The sequence below is a fragment of the Dipodomys spectabilis genome, unplaced genomic scaffold (genome assembly GCF_019054845.1).
Source record: "Dipodomys spectabilis isolate Male_0828 unplaced genomic scaffold, ASM1905484v1 ptg000115l, whole genome shotgun sequence".
Taxonomy (NCBI): domain Eukaryota; kingdom Metazoa; phylum Chordata; class Mammalia; order Rodentia; family Heteromyidae; genus Dipodomys; species Dipodomys spectabilis.
In genome coordinates this window covers 12,283,804-12,289,803 of record NW_024870792.1, presented here as the reverse complement: position 1 = coordinate 12,289,803, position 6,000 = coordinate 12,283,804, and the positions used below count along the sequence as shown (strand labels likewise).

Genomic DNA, 6,000 nt, shown 5'->3' with positions numbered 1-6,000 from the left:
ATTACCTTACTCATGTAATTGTAACCCCTATGCACCATACTTTCACAATAAAAAACTTATTTTAAAAAAACTTATTTAAAAAATTTAAAAATAGTAGTATTTCTATCAAAACAACTCCAAATGGATCAAAGACCTCGGAGTCAAAGCAGACACTCTGAAAACATTACAGGATGGAATAGGAGAAACCCTAGGTCTCCTTGGCACAGGCCGAAATTTTCTTAATAGAGACCCAGAAACACAACAAATCAAAGAAAGGTTGGACAAATGGGATTACATGAAATTGCAGAGCTTCTGCATGGCAAAGGACATAGCTAGCAAGATCAATAGAAAGCCCACAGATTGGGAGAAGATCTTCACTAGCCATACAACAGACAAGGGTCTCATATCTAAAATATACCTGGAACTTAAAAAATTAAATTCCCCAAAAAACAAATCTTCAAAGAAACAACTGCCCAATAAGTAAGTGGGCTAAAGACTTAAAGAGAAACTTCTCTGAAGAGGAAAGAAGGATGGCCAATAGACACATGAAGAAATGCTCAACCTCTCTAGCCATAAAAGAAATGCAAATCAAAACAACATTGAGATTCCACTTCACCCCAGTTAGAATGCTATAATCAAGAACTCTAATAACAATAGATGCTGGAGGGAATGTGGACAGAAGGGAACCTTACTTCATTGTTGGTGGGACTGTAAACTTGTTCAACCATTTTGGAAAGCAGTATGGAGGTTCCTCAAAAGACTCCACATAGAGCTCCCCTATGACCCAGCAATCCCTCTTTTGGGCATTTACCCAAATGATCGCAAACAAGACCATACTAAAGCTACCAGCACAACTCTGTTTATTGCAGCATTATTTACCATAGCTAAGATATGGAACCAACCCAGATGCCCCTCAGTAGATGAATGGATCAAGAAAATGTGGTATATATACACAATGAAATTCTATGCCTTCATCATAAAGAATGACATTGCCCCATTTGTTAGGAAATGGACAGACTTGGAAAAAATTATATTAAGTGAAGTAAGCCAGGCCCAAAGAAACATAGGTCCTATGGTTTCCCTTATTCACAATAACTAGTATATGTCTGAGTCAACCAGAACAGGCCAGTTAAGTTGATGTTAGAGGAATGAACCCCAAGATAAGTATTCAAATGTTTTTTTTTCCTTTCTTGCAATTGTTTCTAACATATTTACAAGATTATTTCTATGTTGCTTTGTATGTCCCTCCCCCCACAATATAACCCATGCTTTCACTGTATTTGATGTATAAAATTTGTGGAGGGGAAGGGAAAAAACAAATAGTTTAACTAGGGATACAGGTGGACACATTGCAACAATGAGATGTACAAGTCGTTATGTCGAAAAATGAACATTACAACTTTGTTGGGGGGAAGGATCACATTGTGGGGGAGTATGGGAAGGGATGGGAAGGGGAAACAAAGAGGAGGCAACAATGCTTTATAAGAAATGTTCTCGTTATCTTGCCCATGTAATTGTAACTCCTCTGTACGGTATTCTCACAATAATAAATAAATAAATAAGTTAATTAATTAATTAAATAGTAAGTTTTTAAAAAGCCTTTAGGGAAGAAAGTTTTTTAAAAAATTTTATGGACTTTCTTGCCTAGGCTGGTTTGGAACAATGATCCTCTGCTCTCTGTCTCCTAAATTGCTGGGATTACAGGCATGAGCCTCCAATGCCTGTTGAAAAGTTATAGTTTTATATGTATGTGCTAGAGAAAAAAAAGAAAGAAATACATCAAATCAATAACAAATTTTTATTTTAAGAAGTAAAAAAATAAATAAATCATTCCTACCCAACATAGGCAGAGTCCTGTCCTGTACCTGATCTGTTCTGCACACTTCCATGCTCCCAATTTCTTGAGTTGCTAAAAGATGGCTAAGAACAGATCCCTACAGAGATGCAGTTAAAGCAAGTACAGCAAGAGGTAGGAAATGCAGATGGTCTACTGATGGATGTCTACCTACAGATTGGCTTAATTTTACTTTTTCAGAAATTATTCTAGCACATTATTGTCCACACTTTCTACAGATAGCAGAGTTCCTGTATCACAAGTGCAAGGCACTGAGTTCAGCCTTTAGATTCCAGGCATCAAGGAACAGGAAACATGCCTTACATTACTTTAACATTTGGATTACAGTATCTTTGGGAAAGTTACTAATGAATCTTCCTGGGCCTTTTGTTTTCTCTGGCTCTAAATTTCCAAATACTTTGAGGATTTTTTTAGGGGCATCCATACTTTTCCCTAGTTCTTCTCTGAGTGCTTCCCCCTAAAATCAAGTCCCTGTATAGGGTTTACATTATCATTTGATATTTACTTTCTGTGAATGTGTTCTTCACTCATCTCCACCATGCCAGACAACAACTTTAGGAACAAAGGGCCACTCTTTCCTCTTTGTATTTAATAAATATTGATTTTCCATTCCAACCTAGTGAATTTATTGTGTAGATGCCAAGTATGTTCTAGCCAGGCATTGAAGAAAGAGATAAAACTGGATTCTTGAGCTCAAAGAACTCAGTATAATAGACCAACCAACGAAATGCAATTATAAGATGTTGTGATAAATGCAATAATAAAGAATAGAGTGATCAATTATGCTTAGTAGGCTTACAGAAAGTATTTTCAAAGGAAACTGATTTTGAAAGATAAGTGGTTCCCCAGATATAACTAAAAACTGAAATGATCCCTTTATTACACTATATCTCATGTATACATGATAAAGCTTAGGACTTTTGGTTTATTGTACTAAGGCTAGCCCTGAGTTAGTCCTCCTGAGAGGACATCCTTGAGACTAGATACTTCTTTCTCTTCCTTACTGTGAAAAATTTATTATGAAATCATCTATACTTCCTACTTTTTTCTTACATTTAAAGAATTAGCAACTGTATATACTCTAGATACGCCATCCTTTTGTTGTACGCATGCAAAATGTACATTATTATAATTAAATTAATTTACATGTCTATCACCACTCAAATTACTGTCATAGGAGAGGTAAGAATACAGGGTATTTTTTTTATCAAATTTCAAAGAGAAAAAACAGTGATGACAGCCATCATGCTGCACATTAAAATCCCAGAATATATTGATCTTATAAATGAAAGTCTATTTTCTTCTATTCCTTATACCCAAGTATTTCCTGAATCCCCTTTACCCATGCTCCTGGAAATCACTGTTGTACTCTTTACCTCTATTATTTCAATATTTTAAGATTAAACAGGTGAGATCATACAGTGTTGGCCTTTTGTTGTCTGGATTATTTTACTAAGAATAAGGTCCTCCAGATTTATCTATATTGTTTCAAATAGCAGTTTCCTTCTTTTCTATGGTTATGTAATATTCCCATACACATATATATGTATATATATACATATATATATATATATATATACTCCATTTTCTTTTTGGATTCTTAAATGAGCTCTTATGAATAAATATTCCTTTATTTCTCTTCACCTGAACTAATGCCACTCAAGCCACTGTCTACCAGCTGGGTCATTTCAGTTTTCTCTTATATCTACTGTTGATCTTTTCCAATATATTCTTAAAATGTAGTTAAAATGGAGATTTAATAATAGTCATGGCCCTTCCTTTTATACCAAAAAAAAAATCATTAGATGGACTAGTGCAGTGTCAGAGAATGACCAATATGAAGACAGTCAATTTAAGGGGCAAAGAATAAGTTGCTCTGAACACCTTTCAGTGAGGCAAGAAGGTATGAGAGGGCAGCTTGGCACAGACTGGAGTCTGAATGGAAAGAATAGTTCAGCAGAAGGTGTGGGAAACTAAAAGCAACTGCATAGGGGATAGGCTAGCTTCAGCAATGAGACACTGGTAATATGAAGATATGAAGGATACTAGGATTTTTTTCATCAGGGAAAAGAGCTTAATACGTAGAAAGGAAGAAAACAAGACAATAAATGTTGGTGTCTGTTGCATTGCACTGCAATTCGAAATATTGGTATAAACAGTCTTATATATGTATATATGGGCATGAGTTTAGGCTATGTACGTTATGTATGCTATATGAACATGTTCCCACCTTTGTCTACAGAGAAGCAACAGCCTCCCAACAGCATAGATCACACTCAGTACATTCTGCCACCAAAATACCATTCTTTAAAAGAAGCTGTGACAATCCCAGCACTCCGGGAATGGGGGCTGGAAGATGGTAAATCTGAGGTCAGCCTGGGACACGCAGGGAGAAGGGGGGGGGGGCGGGGAGGGGGAGAAGGAGAAGGAGAAAGAGGGGAAGAGAGGGAAAGAGGAGTAAGGGGAGAAGGACGGCCGGGGCACGGGGGAGAGGAGGAGGAAGCAGGAGGAAGAAAAGGGTTTTTTCCTTTCTTCTGATACCGGGACTGAAGCAGGAAAAGTCCTTGAGGCACTTGGCGTTGTGCAGAGTAAGTCTAAAATGGTCACACTAAGTCTGGAAGAAGAGCTCGCCTTCCACGCGTCTGGACCACCAGAGGGTCTCAGCGTCCCGAAGGCTTCTAAGCGAGGCGCCCTGGGCGTCCAGCCAGGATTTCCCCGTCACCCAGGCAACGGGGCCAGGAAGGGGCGGGGCTTCTCCCTCCAGGCTTCCGCCCTCCCGCGGAGCCGGCTACTTTTATGGCCGGAACCGCACGGGCTGCGCTGGCGCCTTCCTCACCTACAGGTTGGAGCCGGACCTGGAGCCGGATCTAGATCCGGAGCTGGAGCCTGCACACAAAGCCACGTCCTCCTAACCACGCCAGGGACCCCACCCCGCTACAGCGGGGCGCGCGTCCCAGGCCGCAGCCTCCACGCCTTTCCCACAATGCCCCGCGCCAGGCCCCGCCCCGCCCGGCTCTTCGGGGAGACCGGCGCGAGCGGTACCGGAGCCGGCCGCGGTCCTCACTGCCGGGTACGGCCGTCCTCCCCGACCCGAGCTCGGCCGCCCGGCGGCTGCAGACAGCGGCTGACGGCCTTCCTTCCGCGCACACAGGCTGGGCTTGGCAGGGCAGGGTCCGCCGCCGGGGACTGAGGATGGGGAAGTAGCCGCAGGACCCCGCACTGAGGTGGGCTGGGGCGGGGGCTGGGGCGGCCTGGGCCCTCCGGGCGGGGCGGGAACCCCGGGCCACACCGGGCCTGCGCCCCCTCGGCCGGGCTGCGCCCCGAGCCGAGCCCCCATTCCCTCCTCACTCACCTTCGGTCCAGGGACCCCGCCTTGGACGCGGCATCCTCCCACTTCCTCCACACCCTCCCCTCCCAAGACACCGCTCTGCCCACCGGGCTCGGCTGCTTGAGTTTTTCAGGCTCTCGTCTCCATCCGTCCAAGCTGGCACTTGGGGCTCACACTTAACCGTCCAGTCCTCCCCCCCCCCCCCCAGCCTGAGAACCACCCTTAAGGGAGGAGCAATTTATCTCGTGGTGGTGATTGAGATTTGTTCCTTTTTCTTTCCATCCATTCTTCCTTTCCTTCCCTCCTTCCCCTGCTCCCTCTTCCTCTCCCCCCCCTCCTCTCTCCTCCTGCCTCTCTCCTCTCTCTTCCCACTCCCTTTGCCCCCTCCCTCTCTCGGTGGTTCTCAACCTCAACGTGGATATTCTTCATCAGGGTATTTTAAAGGTCTATTTTTGTGGGATGAGGATCATTCACAGGTAAAGAGAAAATACTAATTACAAATTATTTGGGTTTATGAAACAAAACCGAAGATGATAGGAAAGTTAACTTTGCTTCCAAATATTATAGGACCATTAGAGAATTAAAATATACCATCTGTGAAATGACTGCCTTTCAGAGATGAGCATGTCTGTTTCCCTTGTCCTTTTCTGTTGTCATATTTTTATTTATACCAAACGTACACTTTGGCCGCAAACTTAAACTAATTTGCGATTGTTCTTTTTTGATTTATAAAGTAATCTACTAAAATTCAGTGCAAATACCTTAGAAATCTTAGTGTGGGAGCCTAACAATCCATGTAAGCCATCTATTGTATCATATAATTGCAGACAATTTAAAG

The 6,000-nt window shown here is 42.5% G+C and overlaps 1 protein-coding gene across 2 annotated transcripts in view; it reads left to right on the top strand.

Annotated features, from left to right (window-relative positions):
* Window positions 1–4,842: 4,842 nt before the first annotated feature.
* Window positions 4,843–6,000, top strand: part of Dnajc10 (DnaJ heat shock protein family (Hsp40) member C10) — a 43,895-nt gene continuing 42,737 nt past the window's right edge. The window contains exon 1 of one of the 2 annotated variants that reach the window (XM_042688293.1): window positions 4,843–5,058. The gene's annotated coding sequence lies outside the window, so the exon portion shown is untranslated. The remainder of the gene's footprint in view (window positions 5,059–6,000) is intronic. The other variant, XM_042688294.1, reaches the window with a different exon arrangement.